The following is a 20,372-nucleotide window of genomic DNA, read 5'->3' as shown; positions in this document are numbered from 1 at the left end:
AGATTTCGTTCCACTTCACAATCGTGTCCCACTTGCTGGTGATTCTTCACAAAAAATAAAAATGTTATATCTTTATGTTTGAAGCCTGAAATGTGGCAAAAGGTTGAAAAGTTCAAGGGGGCCGAATACTTTAGCAAGGCACTGTATGTATATATATATATATACACACCTATACATATATATCTCAGGATAAGTCTTTGACGTTTCTAATAGTATTTCTAACTATTTTTTTTATTTTTAGAAATGTATTTTCATCAGAACATTTTCAACAGTCATAACAAAATATGGTGTGGTATTAAATACAGATATAGACCAAGACATTTCAAATTCAACCTTCCGTGTTCTTGTCTCAAGTGTGTAGGAATGAGACAGGTGGCAACAACACATATACTACAGTATACAGTATACAAGGTCACAGCTTCTTATTCAGAGAAGTCCTTCAAAGTATATAGGTCCTGTAGCTAAAAGATATCATATTGTTACGATATATAAGTAAAGATAAGAGGAATGGTTGAGGGAAGGGGGGAGGTTGTAAAGGAATGGGAGAAAGCCTGCCCCCGAGTCAGCTTCTGAAGAGAGCTCACTTTATATATTTTTACCTATTGAGTTTTGGCAAAATCAAAACAGCAGAAGAAAAGGATCATTATAAAAAATCCAGTTGTGAAAGTCCTAGATACAGGGCTACTGGAAAGGGACATTATTGAAGGGCACAAAAAATGCACAAGTCACAAACAATTTGTCACAAAGAACACAGAAAGCTTGTATATAGACTAGAGCAGTGAAGGGGTTCCTTCAGCATTGGGCAATTGCTGCCTCTCAGATAAGTTCCCACTCACAGCATTGATCTTTTTAGCTATCTGTAAGGAGGTAATTCTTCCCAATGACCACAAGTGTAAGGACCATTCTTCCCACTGACCATCACACTAATGTATCATAAGTTAGAGATTTCTAATTTTTAGAAGGGGTTCCCCAGGGCCAGAGAACTATTTCAAGGGTTCCTCTGTGTTGAAAAGGTTGAGAAAGGCTGGACTAGAGCCTATCGGAAGATGAGACTATCGGACAAATGATTACGAGTTTTTTTATTGCATGCTAGTCTCCATAGCGAAAATTAAGAGGTTAGTAAAAGTTTGAAAATTCTCGAGTAAAAATTCAGGAGTGATGTATTGTACTTGTATTGTTTTTTCAGACAAAAACTATAGTGATTAAACAAAAACATTGACAGCGTGAAGAAAGAAAAAAGCTGAAAACCGGCTTCTGTTTACTTCCGTGATCAGCTGTCATTGGCTGACAGCTGATCATGTGGTAAAGGGCCTGCTGTAATTGGCCCTTTACCCTGCTCTGTGATCAGTCGAGTCCCAAGGCCACCCAAATTAATCAAGGAAAAGAATCAGAACAGAAAAGGAAAGGTAAGAATGGTCCCAGAGACAGCGCTCAAGCCCAAAATACTGCCGATAGTCAATGTGCATATAGTCAGTCAACCCAAGGTTTCCAAACTCTCACAAATCCCCTCTGGGAGTGTAGGATAATGGTAGCAATTTCTCATGTGTCAAAATCCAACTACCTAAGTTGGTAATAGTAAGTAACAATTTTCAATTGTTGGTAATAGTAAGCTTGGATGCCAAGAGAATAAAAAATATCAATTGTTGAGTAACTTGCAAAACATGCTCAAGCTGTTCACTTAGGAGAGCTACTCCAGGTGATTGAAAAGGGGATACCCCTGTTATCCACCTCAGGAGGACAAATGCCTTCTTCTAAAAACCCAGAATTTGAGGGCATTCCCATGAGACATGGCGCATAGTACCCAGCATGTGTTGAGTGAGTGTTATTTAATCTCACCATGAGAGCCTCCATAAGTTAAAGGATAAGTTCACCTTTTTGGGCAGATTTTCTCTTTTCATAATAAATAGAAGCGTTTTCCAATGCCATTTGTGGCTCAGCCATCCCAGTGTGCCTTTCTCTCACTTACATCAGGAGGTTTATAACCTTGTCAGTTTTTTGTATCTTTGAACGGATTTTCAGATTCCATCACTTCTTGTAGCTTGTATCAGAATTCACTTCCTGTCAGGTCATCTCCCAGAAGCCTTCACTTCCTTGTTGCATCACAGAAGAGGGAGTGATAGGGTGTATTCCCCACTCTGGACCACACCTCCCTCATTACAATACCACCTTCCACCTACGTCCTATACAATCTGATGCAATAGCCTTTAGCCATCAGCTATGTAGTACAAGGGCCTGTCTGATTGGATACAAATTGAATGGATTGTTCAGGTGTGTCCTCTTATTCCACAGGTATGGTAAATCTAAAGAAATGCATGTGTGTGTTTTAGAATGTTTTCACTTGTCACGCATAGGACAGCCTATTCACTTGAATGGGCTGCTCTAGGCTCAACAATTGCCCCAGAGAAGCACCAGAACTATTTTTGGAGTGGCGCATGGTGTGTTACCACAGTTTTTACTAATGAGGTCAGCTGGTAAACTGCTTGTGTCATACTGGCTAGTCTATGCTGTCTGTATACCAAGGAGTTTCTGAAGTGATCTGCAAAATATAGCCATGGTTGAGGTAGGCCTTGTCTTCAAAATGTCTATTTATGCGCAACAGAGGTACACTGATGGTATATTGGTACATATAGCTGGATTTTAGAAAAAAAAAAAGAAAGGTGAACTTAGCCTTTAAACTCTCTAATGTGGGTGTATAAATTGGACTTGGGTAATCTGGGTGTACCTCTCCAATGTGATTAAACATCTGGCTATGGTAAGAACATGAAGAAGTAACTTCTGGTGTTCTCTGTGCGGGAAGACTCAACACGTATATGGAAGGGACTAGTAGATTTTTTCATTTGTAGGAGAGTATAGACTAGGGTTTCCACTGTTTGCCAAAATGTCTGTATCTTAGGACAGATCTAAAAGATATGATAAAGTGTTCCTGATTGTTTGTGGCACTTCCAGCAATGATCAGCTATATTGAGATTGAGTGTGTGCAAGAAGGTTGGGGTGTGATACCAGTGATTAAGGATCCTGAATTTATTTTCCTTATTGCCAGGGCAGATAGATGTTTTGTGAATCATGGTCCAAATTGTACTCCATTCCTCTATTCCTCGGTTTATTCAGAATCGGTTCCCATTTAGCCATGTAGTAATGCTTTAGGGGTGTACCAGTGTATGGGATCTTCAAGAGTTGGGTTATTATGTATGAGATTAACTCTATGCAGGTTGCTGCCATAATGCAAAGCTTTTCTAAAGGTGTGTGTGTGGGGAGAGGGAAATTAGTTGAGAGGAGATAGATTATGTGAAGTGTTTTATTTGGAAATAACTGAATAGAGCCCGTGAGGGCAAGATGTATGGTTCTTGGTTGTGAAAGGCAAGAATGATTTGGTCTACATCATTAAGGTTGCCTATGTAAAAGAGAGAGTTGAGTTTTTATGACATAACCATATGATGGGTGAGACTATCCACAATGACTGGTGTGTGGAAGAAAGAAATCATGACATCAGTGAAAATTTCTTCTGGCATGTGTCCCAACAATTTATTTAATATTTCTGTCCCCCATTTGTTGGTTTACCAAAACTTTCTTTTATGAGAAATCATCTGTGAGTTATGCCAGTGACTAGCATCTCCTCCTTTCTGATGTCAACGATTGTTGAGCTCAAAAGCTTCTGCAGCACTGCCACTAAAGTGTGCATACTCCTCTTCAAATAAGTAAGCCTCATGGTTTGATGTGAGTCCTAATCATCCTACTTGCCCACGATGGCATGGCCCTGGTTGGGTGCTAGGATGAACCACTAAATATCACAAATCCTGTTGACATTACTTCAGTTTTTTGGACCCTCTCCCCCAGCCCATGCAAGGTAGTGTGGAGTTTTCAGTCAAGCAACTGATCACCCTACAGACATTTCTATCTGTGAGGGGGGCCATTGCTGGACTGGATTAAATGCTGGACCAATGAGCTGCAGCTTGGTAAAATAAGAAAAGCAAACTGAAGAACAAAAATAAGGTATTTCTTTAATATAAAAGTGTAATTAAAAGGCAATTTTTTTTTGTTGGATGGAGTAGAAAGGAACCGCCTGTCAGATTTGTATTGCTGTCTAAGCCCCTGTTAGGGAGATTCATCTTCTCTATTTGTCCTGTTTACCGTATTCACCAAATGCAAAAGTGAAGGAAAATCTAAAATTTGGGGCTGTGCCCAGAACAGGGGAAAGCTTCCAATGGAGACACTAGTTCAGGTGAGATATATATCTTTTAGAGTTCTGTTGTCCTGGCGGTCTTGAGGTGGAGAAGCCTAGTGTTGATGGGGTATGCAGGTGGACCGGGTCATCACTCCTGCTTTGGATTACCACTGCTTGATTTGACTGCTTTTAATAGGGTGGCCAATACTATCTGGTAAGAGGCCCGTGTGCTTCTCTGAGTGGTGGAGGAAGTTTCTTCTTGCTACACTTTTTCTTCTGTCTACACATATAACTAACTATAACTATAACTCATTTTTCTGTATTCACTTTGGTGTCATTTTATTAAGTTATAGTGGTTTATTAAGAAGAGCTACACTTTTCTTTTAAACTAGTTCAGGTGACCCTGGTGACAACCAAGGATTGCCTCACTTTGAAGGGATTTCCTCTCACTACGAAGGGAAATCCCCCCAATGGGAGATAAAAAACTCATAGGGGTTAAAACCTTCTTGAAGCCCCATACACACTATCAGATTTTCTGCTGATTTTTGTCTTCAGATGTACCAAAACCATGTAGTGCAAGGGCCTGCCTGATTGCATACACATTGAAGCTGCTAAGGTTTGACCTCATATTATATGGTTTTGGTAAATCTGAAGAAAAAAAATCAGCAGAAAATCTGATAGTGTGTATGGGGCTTTACTCTCTCCCCTTTAAGGGTACATATTCTAAAATGTTTTAGAGTGCTATTTTTCATAGTTACAGTAGCTCCTTAACAGACAATCTTGAACATGGCTCACAAATTGAAAAAGGTAAGGACCTCTGCAGCTTGATGGCTTGCCACATTCATCCATCAAGATCTAGATTCCCCTTTGACAGCTTATATTCAAAACTGACTAAACGAAAGGCTGGTAACTTTAGCAAATGTTTATACAGAGTAAACGTAGAAATGATCCATCTTCCGTGATGAACGATTCTAGCTGGCGAATTCAAAGTTCCACTGCACCCACACACTGACAGCATGACGGAAATACTGACACATACAATTGCAGCGGACTCATTCATTTCACTTCTCATAGCTACTATGCTAATCCAACAGTCACTTTTACCACTACTTGAATATTGTCATCAGATCATATGACTTGTCTATTTCAATAACAGAACGTAATGCAATTACATCAATCAAACTCTTACACTGACTCATGCTACCGGCTCTTGAATCTACATTTGATACAGGTACAAATTAGTAACCAGACTATTAAAATTATATAAAGACAGTTGGGGTAAAAGCTGCCCAACTACAATGGTCCAGTCAACCCAGACTCTACCATTCAGCCATACATACCAAGACAAATGGCTGCTTTATGTAATGCCAGGCACTACAGTAACAGACAGCAGTTTCTTTCAGAAATAACCCCAATTTTTCTTTAGAGGGCAACCCCACTTTCCTGTAAAAAAAAAGCTAATAAAATATATTGTATTTTAATATTATTGAATATTATGTTTCCTTTTTAAACTGGTTTGCTGTCTGGTCTCTGGCTTAGGCCAAAATGATGTCATACATCCTTAGCCCTTGTACACACGTTTGGACATTCTGACAACAAAATCCGTGGGATTTTGTCCGACGGATTTTGTCTGAAACTGGTGTTGCATACACACGGTCAGACAAAGTTGTCGGAAAATCCGATTGTTCATAACGTGATGACGGGTCTACATTCATGCTAGTAGCCAATAGCTCTGGTCTAGGAATTTGATCCGAGCATGCGTGGCACTTTGTCTGATCGGAATTCTCTACAAACGATCGGACTTTGTCCGATCGGGTCATGTTGTCGGGAAATTTTATAGCCCTGCTCTAAAACTTTGTCGGTTGGATATTCCAATGGAAACAGTCCGATGGAGCCCACACACAGTCGGATTATCTGACAACACGGTCTGATCAGAAATTTTTCGTCAGACTGTCCAATTGTGTGTACAAGGGCTAAGAGTATTCAAGGGAATTTGTTTTCTTTCATCTGGAGGATGGGGGTTTTGCAGCTAAACACACATGCCTGTCTGTATGCCTGAGCTAAGAGCAAATGGATTCCAGGAACTAAATGCTACATGAATCATCTGCCCTTACTCAAGATGGCTACAGCTAGAAATGTGGGGTTTCCCTAGCAATTTCTCAACAAAATAAAGCATTGAAACATGGATGGATGGGTGAATTTGCTGTGAATATTAGAAATGATTTCAATTAAAATTATTAATAAAAAATAAAAAATGTATGGCCCATAATCCTTCAGTACTCTCAGACTGTTAAGGGTGTATTTAAATTGTACTGACGGATGAGGATGCAAGGAAAAAAAAACAAAACATTTAATCTAGCTTAGCTCTTAAATGAAAGAGGGAACTTATGCTACTTATTTAACTCTTTTTTGCTCTGCTCTTGCAGTACTACCTTGAGCCTTTCATAGTCCATTCTTTATCCAAAGCTCCTAGCCTGAATCACCTAGGTCTTTTTTCACACTCTTGAAAGATAAGGATCCGGTAACTCAGATAAACATTCTCACAAACACTGGCATCTGTTGATTAGAATCACTTTCAGGAATTCAATTTTTTCTTCTGTTCCTAGAATTACCTTTAGAAAAGCAAGTTCAATCCACATTCCACCCACGAGCCACTTACCCAAGCTATGCTCTGCACCAAAGATACAAGTAGACCTATATAAGAGAAACATATTCACTGTAAGCATTTGAAATGTTTCCCCAGCCAACATGGTAGTTCTTTTAACCCTATTACAAAGGAAATTTACTATAAATGACTTCATTTCTATATATACGTATCTTTTTTTATAATAAATTTCTCCTAGTGTCTGTGTGGTCTGAAATCTACTGACTGTATTTCACAGACATTAATCACAAGATTAGGTCATTAATACAGGATATCCAAAATCTGTTCTGTGATTCTATTAAATTATTTTTCTACTGTACATCAACATATAACTGTGGATTTATCAGTAACAAATTTGGAACATATACATTTTTTTTTATTTTTTATCCAAAAGTTATTTTTAGAAATTTCCACTATATTGGCCTAAAGCAAAATTCACTGTTTATAAGCGCCATTGAAAATGCTATTTCATCCTTTTTTAATAATCAAAGCAAACTCACCCATCCATCCATGTCTCCCTGCTCTTTGAAAATTGAATTTCTGGCCTTGCCCATATTAACCCTTTCACGCATAAGCCTATTTCTGACATTTGTTGCTTACAAGTTAAAACCAGTATTTTTTGCTAGAAAATTACTTAGAACCCCCACACATTATATATATATATATATATATATATATATATATATATATATATATATATATATATATTTTTAGCAGAGACCCTAGAGAATAAAATGGCATAGTTTTGCATAATGTGAAAGATGTTACGCTGAGTAAATAGATACCTAACATGTCATGCTTTGAAATTGCACACGCTCGTGAAATGGCCACAAATTACAGTACTTAAAAGTCTCCATAGGCGACACTTTAAAAAAAATGAACTGTTACCAGGTTGGAGTTACAGAGGAGGCCTTTTGCTAGAATTATTGCTCTCACTCTGACAACTGCGGCGATACATGTTTATTTGAACACTTATTACATTTGTGGACAATTTAAAAAAATGTATTTGTTTCTCCTAGTTATTTTATTTTATTAACTTTTTTACAATTACGGTACATTTTTGAGTCTTTAAAAAAAAAAAATATATGATCACTTTTATTACTGTCACAAGGAATGTAAACATCCCTTGTGACAGTAATAGGTGGTGACAGATACTCTTTATGGAGGGATCGGGGGCCCTCCTTTGCATTTAAAAGTATTCAGATCACCAGCACTGGCGACTCTGAATATTGTATTTTTTTTTGGCAGCCGAGTAAACCAGAAGTGACGTTGTGGCGGCCCTTCTGGGATTTTACACTGGAGACCCCATCCAGCTTTGTTCAGTTCTCAGCCTAGCCGGCGGATGCGCCGGCTGGCGGCTCGGGTCTCCCGGTGGGACTGGAGGCCCGGGAAGAGAGGCGGGAGGGGTGGGAGGGTTGTCACCTCCCGCTCCTTTAGGATAACAGCCGAGCGTCTTTCAGCCGCAATGGTTGTTATAACTAAAGAGCCAGCCATCCACTCTAAAAAAACAGTACTGGAGTGATACCTGCAGCTGAAGGGATCATATCGGTATAACCCCTTCAAGCCATGAATGCAAATTTGTGTATGGTCGACGTGAAGGGCTTAATAAAGGACAAATGATTCATATAGCATTTACTTTCTGGAATCCATCTGCCCTTAGCTTAGGCATGCAAGCAAGAGGCATTGGAATTTGCTTCTTAAATTGGACTGCTCACTTTTTATTTGTCTTTACTATACACTCATCATATTTTTTTATCTATTAATTCATTTTTTTCACTGATCTATATATATGGACATTGTTTGAATAATCCTGATTTTGGTATTTTAATATTCACTTTTTGTGTCACTTTTCTATGTGTAATGGTTCACTTTTTAGTGCAGCATATATTTTTTTATTATGCAAGCAAGAGGGCATGCATAAATGAGAATGTCCTTCCTCCTCTCCTCCAGATGATAGATAAAAAATGCTCATGAAGACTCTTTGGCTGTATGACATCATTTTGGCCTAGGCCAGAAACTAAGAAGCAGCTGAAGAAATGGAAAATATAATAATAAAACAAGTAAATATAATATGCTTTCCTATCTATTTACTAACTATAGACACATACAGATTCAAAATAGTTAATGTTGTTTGAGAGAGTTTTGTTCTGCTTTAATGATATTCTATGTTGAGTCATTTTGGATTGAGTTACTTGTTCACTAATGCAGGTTATGTTTCAGCTCAGTTTTACCATTTCACTATCTACATCCGAGATTTTCTCCCATTCTGCCTTTCACAACTACTGTATTTATCGGTGTATAACACGCATTTTTTCCCCCCTAAAATCAGGGGGAAATCGGGGGTGCGTATTATACGCCGATCCCCCGCTGTTTGATAGGGCTTTCTGCCGCTATCTGCGGCTTCCGTGTATTTCCGGCCGCACTCGGCCGTTCGCGGCTATCTTTGGCTGTTCTCGGCTATCTTCGGCCGCGGTCGGCCGTTTTCGGCGGCTTTTGGAAAGTCGAAAGCCGCTGAGAATGGCCGAGTGTGCCCAAAAATAGCCGAGAAAGGCAGAGTGTGGCCGAAAATACCCGAAAGCCGGCAAGAACGGCCGAGAACTACCAGAGCCATTTTTAAATGGCAAATGACTGACAAGGCTGCAAATGCAATGCTGCATACGACTGACAAAGCTGCAAATGACTGACAAGGCTGCAAATGACACTGACAAGGCCTCATTGATGGGCATTTAAATATAAGTTTTTTCTTTAAGCTTACCTCCTAAAAGTTTTTTTATTTTAAATTCCCTCCTAAACTTGGGGTGCATGTTATATGCCGGCGCGTATTATATGCCGATAAATACGGTATACAGTCCATCTCTTACCTCATCTTCCCTCTGCATGTTACCATTATCACTTCTTTGTGGGAAGTTTGGCAATCCTAAGCCCCGTACACACGGTCAAATTTTCCGATAGGAAATGTTCGATGTCAGGCTGTTGGTGGAAAATGCGTTGTCAGACTTTCCTCCAACAAATGTTGGCTAGCATGTCTTCAAATTTTCCGCCAACAAATGTGTATTGTCGGATTTTCCGATCGTGTGTACACAAGTCCGTCGGACAAAAGTACAAAGTACAAACACGCATGCTCGGAAGCAAGGACAAGCTGGAAGCGGTCGGTCTTGTAAACTAGTGTTCGTAATAAAGCATTAACATTCGTGACGTGGCAAATTATGAAATCTCAAAATGCAGCGCACATTCTCTTTTTCTTTAATGGGATAATAATGAAGCTGCTTTGCTGGTGATACTGATGGAGTTATTGCCAACTAATTTTCAAAGGTTTTTTTTTCTAGTGATATCGATATAGATAAGAATAATATTATTATGCTTTTTTTTGTTTTTTTTTGGGCAATTTACCACAACACTATTATCCCGTAGTTTTTAAGATCAAAGATACAACTATGTTGGTATCCCTTTTTAAATTGTATTTTTTAAAATGTAACTGCCTACTCCCAAAATGTCATTTGAAGTAAAACACATAGCCAAGTATAAGGCCCCTTTCACACATGCGCACAGTATGTCCGTATTTCATCCATCCGTTTGCGGATGAAATACGGACATACATGTATCCCTATGGGATAGCGGGTGTCTGCGGATAAACCGCAGGCACCCGCTATCGTCCGCCTCCGCTATTCTCCGATTCTGCAGACGGAGAAAAATCCTATTTTTCTATCCGTCTGCAGAGCGGATCGGATGAACACGGACAGACGGTCCGTGCTCATCCGATCCCCCATAAAGGAGAGCAGACAGCTGACAGGGCGGTCCCTGCACAGTGTGCGGAGACCGCCCTGTCCGCCGCCGGATCAGCAGGGACAACGGTGCCATCCCCGCTGAGCAAGCGGATCATCACAGGGCGGATCCGTCCCGTGTGAAAGAGGCCTTATTCTCCAAAAATGTTTTATTGTGCATTTAAAAAAGAAAGAAGAAATATTATTAACACCATTATCCCGTAATTTTTAAGATCAACGTTACAACTATGTTGGTGTCCCTTGTCAATTTTACATTGTATTTTTATAAATGTAACTGCCTACTCCCAAACTGTCATTTGAAGTAAAACACATAGCCAAGTATTATTCTACACAATTTTTTTATTGTGCATTAAAAAAAGAAAACAAATAAAATTAGACATGCTATCTGCCAATAGAAGTTAACCAAAATGTACATTCTATGCATCCAAAAATATAGAAAATATACCAAATTAAATTATTCAACCAAAAAAATGTCAAAGCAATAAAACCAAGGCTAATAATAAATAACACATTATCTCCTCCAATTCCACAACATGTCTGGTTGAAGAACGGAAACTAACTGAAAGGAACGAAATGAAAAGCGCTAAATGAAAAGCACGAAAAGAAAAGCGCGAATCAACACTCACGAAACTTCTACTAACACAAAATTAGCAGAAGAAGCCCAAAGGGTGGCACTAAAGGGCTGAAAAGCCATGTAGTACGTCTTGTACGTCACTACATTCATAATTGTTGGTCAACATTTGTGTGCCGTGTGTATGCAAGAGAAGTTTGAGACAACGCCCTTTGGACAAAATTCTACGGTTTTGTTGGCGGAAAGTCCTATCGCGTGTGCGAGGCATTAAGGTAAATTCCTACTATAGCGTAGATAGATAGATATTTCAAGACTATATATTTCTATTGATTTAAATGTTTATATAGCAATGCATACAAAATTACATACATGCATACCCCACTTTTAAGTACCCAATGGGGTTTATTTACTAAAGCTGAAAAGTGCAAAATCAGGCTCACTTCTGCATAGAAACCAATGAGGTTCTAACCCCAGCTTGTTTAATTAAGCTTTTGTAATAAAACACGAAAACTCATTGGTTTCTATGCAGAAGTGAGCCTGAGTTTGCACTTTTCAGCTTTAGTAAATAAACCCCATTGTGTACTTAAAAGTGGGGTATGCTTGTATAAATATTTTGTTGATAAATGGTCATACACAAAGATATTATACTTAAATATGTCTGTTACATTTTCTTTAATTTCCTGCAGGTTAACAATAATTCCTTTTATATACTATGCTTTGTTTTCAAATTCATGCATTTTTAATTTATAGCGTTTATTTATGGAATCATGCAATCTTTTATATCCCTGCTCCTTGCATATCTTTCTCAATCATGCTTCCATTGGGGGTATTTATTACTGTACTCTGGTATAGAGACTACACATACATTTCCGTTAATTATGTTTGCAGAATTTTTTTTTTTTTACGTAAAGAAGAGGTGATAACTGAAAAACAAGTTGCTACCAATATAGTATTCCATTTCTCACTGATGATTGTCTACCAGTCTGTCTGAACCACTTATATCCCCAGAAGAACTTGCTCATTAAAGTGGCAGAACACCCACATGTCCGTGTCGCTCTATGACTACTCGTCTGAAGACAGATCTCCAGGGATCTCGGCTGGCGAATGGATTCCTGTGTAGGAACAAGCACTTCGGAAAACTATCTTTGTGGTGTTCATTTTACTCAAAGCCAAACTGAAATACTAAATAAAATATATAAATAAATAAAACTAAATAAATATATTTGCTGATTCATCTGTATCATTTGCGTTTTTATTTGTGTTTTATAGCCCCAAAGGTTGAATGCACTTTTAAAGAATTCGAATTAAGCATGGTAATAATGCGCCAGGCATGAGGATAGATGTACACATTTTCGGACAGGCTTTCTTTGATTTGGGATTCATTAAATCGCATTTTAGACATGGAAGAAAAAATATTCTTAACTGCTTCCTGATCGCCTCATGCAGATATACTGCAGCCGAAGGGCACGTATCTTCGATACCCAACGATCATCTCATGGCGAGGAATGTAAACAAGCATCTCCCCGTTCTGCCTAATGACAGGCCTAATGTAATCGGGAGCGGTGATCAGTGATGTGTCACACACAGCCCCTCCCCCCACAGTTAGAATCACTCCCTAGGACACACTTAACCCCTACAGCGCCACCTAGTGGTTAACCCCTTCACTGCCAGTGACATTTTTACATTAATCAATGCAATTTTTTAGCACTGATCACTGTATTAACATCACTGGTCCCCAAAAAAGTATCAAAAGTGTCAGTTAGTGTCCCGACTGTCTGCTGTAATATCGCAGTCCCACTATAAGTTGCTGATCACCACCATTACTAGTAAAGAATAAAAAAAAAATATGTAGAAGAATACATATTGACCTAAATTGATGAAGAAATTAGATGTTTTTAAAAAAAGGATGTTTTATAGCAGAAATTAAAAAATATATATTTATTTTTTCAAAAAATAAAAACCACAGAGGTAATAAAATACCACCAAAAGAAAGCTCTATTTGTGGGGAAAAAGGGACATACATTTGTTTAGGTACAGCTTTGGACGACCACGCAATTGTCAATTACAGTAAGGTAGTGCCATATCACAAAAAATGGCCTGGTCATGAAGGGGGGGTAAATCTTCTGGAGGTCAAGTGGTTAACTGTAGCCTGTGGTGGGTGAGATATGTTAGGGGTGTAGAATCTGTCGGGAGTCAACAGTGTGTTCTGCCAGCTTGAGTGAACCATGTTGGAGTAGAGACAACGGCATACAGCTTGTCTTTCTGTTTCACAGCAGTGTCGAGCGTGAAGGGCTCCTGAAACGGATAGTTCACCTTTACAAAAAAGCTGCCTATGCACGTAAGCGATGTTTGTAGATCAAAACAAACTGTACAGCTGTGACTAAAGATGAATAATACCCTTGTTATAGGTGTAGGCCATTTACATACCTTATGAAGCCTAACTAGGATACTCCCAGGATGTTGCAGTGAGGCCTAGTCATCACAGGAGTGAGCACTCTGATTCAAACCCCCTCACATACTCTTTCTCTCCCCTAATTAAGTATTTCTTAGTTCAGCACTCCTGTGATGGTGGAGGTGAGCAGTGATGATTAGGTCTCAGGCCGCGTACACACGCGGGGACTGTTCGCCCAACTTTGTCCGTCAAACAGTTTCGGCAAACAGTCCGCTCAAAATTAGCATGGACGGACATGCCCACACACGACGAACGAACAGTTTGCTGAAACCGTGCGCGATGACGTGAACGGCACGTACGACGGGACGAAAAATACGACGTCCTATACACTGCATTATAACTTTCGGCGTGTAAATCCTTTCTGAGCATGCGCGGAACTTAGTTTGACGAACAAGCCTACACACGGGCGGACTGTTCGCTCAAACAAGGTTTCAGCGGACAGTTTTACGGAATTTCCGAAAAACCTTGTTCGTCAAACTGTCCGCTGAAACTGTCCGCTGAAAGCCCACACACGAGCGGACTGTCCGCCCAAACACTGTTCAGCGGACAAAGTTGGGCGAACAGTCCGCGCGTGTGTACGCGGCCTCACTGCAACATCCTGGGAGTATTCTAGTCAGGCTTCATAAGGAATGTAAATGGCCTACACCTATAACAAGGTTATTATTCATCTTTAGTCAGAGCTGCAGTTTGTTTTGATCTTTCACACTGGGGTGGTTTTCAGTCACTTTAGCACTGGAAATTGCCTCTACTAAGCGCCTGAAAACCGCCTTCCATTCATTTAGGTGTGACTTTTCACACTGGGGTGGTGCGCTTGCGGTACGTTTTTGAAAAGCCCTGCAAGCAGCATCTTTGGGGCAGGCTGGGAGTGCTGTATTTAGCACTCCCAAAATGCCCTGCCCATTGAAATGAAGCGTCGCAACACTGGAGTTTTTAACCCTTTCTTTGGGGTTAAAAGCACCCCGCTAGTGGCAGAAAAGTGCAGCTTAAACAGCGGAAAAGCTCAGCTGAAACGATCGTTGCTTTACCGTGAACGCGGCTGCGGCCCCAGTGTGAAAGGGGTCTTAGCAACATCCTGGGAGCAGCAGTGGCCAGTCTATAAGGGGCTCCATGGGCCAGTCCCTAATCTTCATGTGGGGAGCCAGACGCGTGGATTTCTACAGGTTTTTTTTTTTTTAAGTACATGATTAGAGACTGAGGCTCTAATTGGCTTTAGAAAGATTGGGCCCGGGGCGCAGACCACTGCACCCCCAGCCCACCCACTTCTGATATTAGCGAATCCCCATTCGCTATTGTCTTCCTGCTTCTCCTCCTGGCCAATTAGTCAGGCTTCATTAGGTATGTAAACGGCCTACACCAATAGCAAGGCCTTTAATCAACTTTAGTCAGAGCTGCACAGTTTGTTTTTATCTAAAGATGCTCCTTATTTGCGTAGGTAGTTTTGTGGTAAAAGTGAACTATCACTTGAAGCTTTGGCACTCGGCTGGTGCACAGGAGGAGGAAGTGCATGCAGGTAGCTTTTCAGTGCAGTATTTGGTCCCAAATTAGTTCCTAATCAGTACAAGGTCTATTTCTAAAAAAAATGGGGAAAAGAAAATAGCTACCAAAGTGAAGTTATTGTCCATAGTGAACAGACGCTTTATTTCATTTCATCAGAAAATAGAAGATCAGGCCTGATTGGCCACTGAGGGCTGTAACTTTTCTTTAAAGGGACCTTTATGATGCTGGAAAGACCTAAAAACATATTGTACATAATCCAGTATTAGTCATATACAATGTTCTAACCGTAACAGAAATGTCAAACTGTCACATTATATTGAGGTATATTGAGGGCTGCAGTGATCATGAGTTGATCCAGTCTATTGTGTATGCCATACATTTATATGTCCAGCAGTTAAATATCCCCACTACTTTTATTTCTGAACATGCAAGGAATATGTATGCTTGCTTACCCTTCTGTTTGCTTTCGGGATATAAAACCAAGCCCTCCATGCATCCAGCTGCTACATCAGTATACATTATAACCTATTTATGTATTGTGTTGTTTCTTTTCTAGATCCTGAATTCTCCGAATATTTGCCGCCTGCTTATTGACCTAGGCCTGTCTGACTTTGTTTTTAGCTCCTGTTAAGCTAGCTGTTGCCTGAAAGCTGGGCAGCTGCTCCACCTTAGGGCAAGAGGCTAGCTGTTATTAGCTTGAGTACTTCCACACTCAGCACAGTACAAGGCTACAGTTTTCATCCCTACTCCCTCTGCCTAAGATCGCTCTGTACATAGCACCAGGAACCGTATTCAGAATATATCCAACATAAGCAAAATAAATAAATGAAATAAAAAGATAACAGCATTTTAAAACACATTCGCTCAGTTAAAGTACTATGACATTAAACGACTTTGCAAATATAACCTCTTACCCTGGCTTTTCATTTCCTGCTCTTTGGGCGCTGCCATCCCAGACCTGGGGCAGTATAAAAACTGCCCTGTGCCTCTGCTTTACTGATTTGTTTAATTCAATGTCCTCACCGCCAGGAGCCATACATTATTATTTTTTTGTAGGATAAATGTTGCAATCATTGGAGATCACTACTAGCTTGAAGCAATAACCCCTTGCATGACTTTAGCTACAGTGTAGAGAGCACAAGTCTTCAGACTAAGACTGAGAGCAATACGTAGATACATAGTTGCCTAGATGTACATTTCTACCTCCACAATTGGCTGTCTATAATCACATGTACCGATCATCCATACCATTATGACCACTGACAGGTAAAGTGAACAGTATTGCAACAAGCAAGTATTGTAACTGAACTGCAGCATGTGAGCATATTGTTCTTGAAGTTGATGTGTTGAAAGCAGAAAAAAATGGGCAACTGTACAGTTTTGAACGACATTCACAGGGGCAAAATATTAATAGCTAGATGACAGGCTAAGAGCAGCTCTAAAACTGCAGCTTTTTTTGGATATTCCCAGTCTGCACTGCTTAGGAACAACCAAAACTGGTCCAAGGATAGAAAAACGGTTAACTGGCAAAAGGGGCATGGGAAGCCAAAGCTCATTGATGCACATGGAGAACAAAAGCTGGACCGTGTAGTCTGATTTAATAGAAAAGCCATCATAGCTCAAATTGCTGAATGGTTGTTACAATCAGGCCTGGACTAGCCATAGGGCACACCGGGCATTAGCAGGAGGTAGGCACCAACTGGGGTCACTGTTTTCCACCCGCTGTGCAGATCCAGCCCCAATCCCCCTGGAGCAGCGCACAGATGATCCCACACATATGGCTGAGCTGGCTGCTCTGCTAAATAGAAGGATTAAGGAGCAGGGAGGGGGTGGGGCCCAGACTGGCACTCGGGGAGGAGCCACAGCCAGGGGCCATGTCCGCCCATTGAGTGCAGAGTGAACACATGTGACTGACATAGAGCAAGACCACATTAAAGAAGTACAGAGAGAGCCCAGGGGGCCCAGAGAGTGAGAAAGATAGATATCTGCTATACATAGAGAGAGAAATACTGTATATAGAGAGAGTGAGAGAAGTACTGTAGAGAGAGTAAAATACTGTGTACAGCGAGAAAAGGGGAAATACTATAGTGAGAGAGCAGGAAGAGTACTGGGAGCTACTAGGGGAAGAGACATCTACGGCACAGAGATGTAGAGCAAGAGAGAGATCTATACAGAGAGCGAGAGAGAGAGAGAGAGATCTATATAGAGAGAGCGAGAAAGAGAGATATCAATACAGAGAGAGAGGGAGAGAGAGGGAGAGAGAGAGAGAGAGAGAGAGAGAGAGAGAGATCTATACAGAGAGAGAGATATCTATACAGAGACAGAGAGAGATCTATACAGAGAGCGAGAGAGAGAGATCTATACAGAGAGTGAGTGAGAGAGAGAGAGAGAGATCTATACAGAGAGAGAGAGAGAGAGAGATATCTATCTATACAGAGAGAAAAAGAGAGATCTATGGAGAGAGAGAGAGAGTGATCTATACAGAGAGAGAGAGATCTATACAGAGAGCGAGAGAGAGAGAGAGATCTATACAGAGAGAGAGAGAGAGAGAGAGAGAGATCTAAACAGAGAGAGCTATCTATACCGAGAGCGAGAGAGAGAGAGAGAGATCTATACCGAGAGCGAGAGAGAGAGATCTATACAGAGAGAGAGAGATCTATACAGAGAGAGAGATCTATACAGAGAGAGAGAGAGATATCTATACAGAGAGAGAGATTTATACAGAGAGAGAGAGAGAGATCTATACAGAGAGCGAGAGAGAGAGATATCTTTACAGAGAGAGAGAGAGATCTACTACAGTCAGAAATAGAGATGCCTGAGAGTGAGAGAGAGAGAGAAACAGAGGGGGATAGGAGAGAGAGAGGGGAAAAATGAGAGCGATAGAAAGAAAGAGAGGGGGAAGTAAAGAGAGAGAGAGAGAAAGATACAGAAATTGAAGGAGATAGAGAAGTAGACAAATATAAAGAGAGAGAGAGATAAACAGAGGGAGATAGGAGAGAGAGGGGGGAAGAATGAGAGAGACAGAACGAGAGAGAGAGTGGGAAGGAAAGAGAGAAAGAAAGAGCAAGAGATAGAGAAATAGAAGGAGAGAGAGAACTAGACAGAAGTAGACAAATAGAAAGAGAGGGGGGGGGGAGATAGAGAGAGAGAAAGAGTGTAAAGTTGAGAGAGAGAGAATGAGATAGGGAGATAGAAGGAGACAGAGGGGAGGAAAGAGAGAGAGGAGAGAAAGAGAGAGATAGAGAAAGAGAAGACAAGAGATAGATCTGTATACAGAGAAGTCTATTATACAAAGAGACCCCATATACATAGAGAGAGAGAGATTGGGAGAGATCTAATATATAGAGGCCACATTCACACTGGGGTGGGCGGCATCGGCAGGAACATATATCTGATCAGAGTGCTTGGGGGGGGGGGGTGCTATGCCTGTGTGTCCTCTCCTGGTTCTCCCGTCCCGCTTACGACGTCATCCTATCAGTAGAGCAGGGGGCAGAAGGACCTGAAGATCTGCACAGAGAGTGGGAGTCTTTTCATATTGACAAGTGGATAATGACAATCCAGATCTGCAACTCCTCCCGCCCCCCCTGCATTGTGGATAGGATGACATCATTGGCGGGACAGGAGAGCCAGGAGAAGATACACAGGCTGAATCCTGACTCTGCCCTGTCGAAGGTAGGACTGTGCAGGGGAGGTAGAGAGTAAAAGGGGGCACTGTGATTGGAGAGAAGGGGGGAGGATAATGACTGGAATGGGCTCTGAGATGGGGAGGGGGGATGTGGTTGCTAGGGGCACTGTCATGGGGCTGTGATTGCTACGGGCATTGTAATGTAAAGAGGCACTGTGATATTCAGGGGACCGTACTGTAAAGGGGAACTCTAATCATTAACGTGGACCCCTCCACAGTCCCTGGAAAAATTGGCTGCTCAGCCTAAAATGCCTAGGCCTATTTATTGTCCCAGTCCGGGTCTGGTTCCAATAGAAAAGTGTCAGAACACAGAGTGCATCTCAGTTTGTTGTGTATGGGGCTGCATAGCTGCATACCATTTAGGGGCTCATACTGACCCATATCCACACCCAAAAGCACCTACCATGGACACATGAACTGTACCAGAGAGCAATGGAGGGTAGCACTGGATAAATAGCTGTGGGGTGGCAACACTTGTGATTGGTTATCACAGCAATCACATGGTACTGTTTACTGTGCTGATACCTCCACTTCCATAACAACAGAGGGAGGAGAGAGATTGCTTAATTACCAATGGGGACAGAATGAAGGGATCAGCAGCTGCAGACATCAATGTATCTAGTGCAACTTTAACAAACACTGTGTTTAACACCCTCAATATGCATGTTTATTCATTTCCAAAACATTGTGGCAAAAAAAAATTCAAATCACTGTGGGGTGTCTAATTTCTGATAAAAGGGTGATTTTGGGGGTTTTCATACTATTATTGGCATTGTTATTTTAACAGGAAGTAAGGGTGTAGGCAGGTGCAGTCTACATTCTCCACTACAGGTGGTGCTCATCCACAGTGGCAATGCAGACGGTTTCTTTGGTCACGGGGGGGGGGGGGGGGTGGAGTAAGCTTCCCGCCGGGCCTGTTTGTATGGTTAACTTGCTGTTTTAATACAAAGTTGTTTGCAAAACGGGACTCTGAATGTTTACTGCCTACCAAGCTGCACCTACCAAACAAGGAAATCTATTTTTTTTAAATGTTTGCTTTTGTTTTTGTTTTCCCCTTTTTTATAGTAAAAAATAAAGCATTTATTACACATCATAATAAATGATAACTTTGTATAACACAATAAATGATACTTTGCACGGAGTGTAGATGAAAAGCCAACTAAGCTTTATTGTAGTTAAAATAACCAACATTTTCCCCCTACAAACAGAGGAAGGTAAAAAAGAGAGCTGTTCTAATTAGTGATCAGCCTAATTATTATACATTCTTCTTCTGAATTCCAAACAGAGAGGGAAAACTGGACCAGACAAACTTGGATCTGGTAGAAATTGCCCCCAATGACAACCAGAACATTTTGTTTTCAACCTATGCTTATCTCTACCGCAAATCTGTGTTTGTAGAAGTGAACAAGCCAGATTGTGCAAAGCTAGAACAAGCCAAGCACACACACACACACACACACACACACACACACACACACACACACACACATATATTTTACATTTTTTTATATTTTTTTATATTTATTTGTACTCTATGTGTTATATGTTAATTTATAGAACCGTTTCTTAGTTACTTTAC

The 20,372-nt window shown here is 40.7% G+C and overlaps 1 protein-coding gene across 4 annotated transcripts in view; it reads right to left on the bottom strand.

Moving 5' to 3' along the window:
- The window catches only part of LINGO1 (leucine rich repeat and Ig domain containing 1), a 621,415-nt gene that overhangs the window by 276,689 nt on the left and 324,354 nt on the right, over positions 1 to 20,372 (bottom strand). The window contains exon 1 of one of the 4 annotated variants that reach the window (XM_077471865.1): positions 6,822 to 6,856. The exons of the other annotated variants lie outside the window; for them this stretch is intronic. The gene's annotated coding sequence lies outside the window, so the exon portion shown is untranslated. Of the gene's footprint in view, positions 1 to 6,821; positions 6,857 to 20,372 lie in introns of those variants that run through there. 4 annotated transcript variants of the gene reach the window in all.

Source organism: Lithobates pipiens, unplaced genomic scaffold (genome assembly GCF_037356315.1).
Source record: "Lithobates pipiens isolate NorthernLeopardFrog02 unplaced genomic scaffold, aLitPip1_a1.2 Scaffold_8, whole genome shotgun sequence".
Lineage (NCBI taxonomy): Eukaryota > Metazoa > Chordata > Amphibia > Anura > Ranidae > Lithobates > Lithobates pipiens.
This window is presented reverse-complemented; position numbering and strand designations above follow the sequence as displayed.